This window comes from Carlito syrichta, unplaced genomic scaffold (genome assembly GCF_000164805.1).
Source record: "Carlito syrichta isolate Samal-C Ts95f unplaced genomic scaffold, Tarsius_syrichta-2.0.1 Scaffold303139, whole genome shotgun sequence".
Taxonomy (NCBI): domain Eukaryota; kingdom Metazoa; phylum Chordata; class Mammalia; order Primates; family Tarsiidae; genus Carlito; species Carlito syrichta.
Window position 1 is genome coordinate 455,803 of NW_007247235.1, and position 495 is coordinate 456,297.

The window sequence follows — 495 nt, forward strand, 5'->3', positions numbered from 1 at the left end:
CCCGCCTCCTCCTGCCGCGGCGCCCCGCACCGTGCCGAGTCCCCGCGCCCCCTTCCTCCTTCAGGAAGGCCGCCCGGGTTAGGTTGAGGACGCGGTTCCTCCAAGCTCTGAGCCGGTTCTCTGAGCCAGATCCGCGGGGGGTTAACAGTGCCAGGGGTGCGGGCGGCTCCTGGACCTTGGCTCGTGTCCAAACTTCCCTCCCTTCCTACCCCACCCAGCGGGGCGGGAGGGTGTGGCCAGAATGACCCCCGGGCGGGCTCGTGGGGGCATCGCGACTTACCCAACCCCACCCGGCGTCCCGACCCGGTAGAGGCCGCGGGACCCGGCCGTCGGAGCGCCAGGAGCGCCCCCCTGCGGCGCACTGCCCGCGCTCCCCGCCCGGAGGACGGCGACCTCTCCGCCCCCTCGAATGCCCCGCCCCCTGTCGCCGTCGGTCCCCGGCGCACACCCGCGAAGACTTGGGCAGGAGCCGCCCTTGGTGTCAGCGGCCCGGCT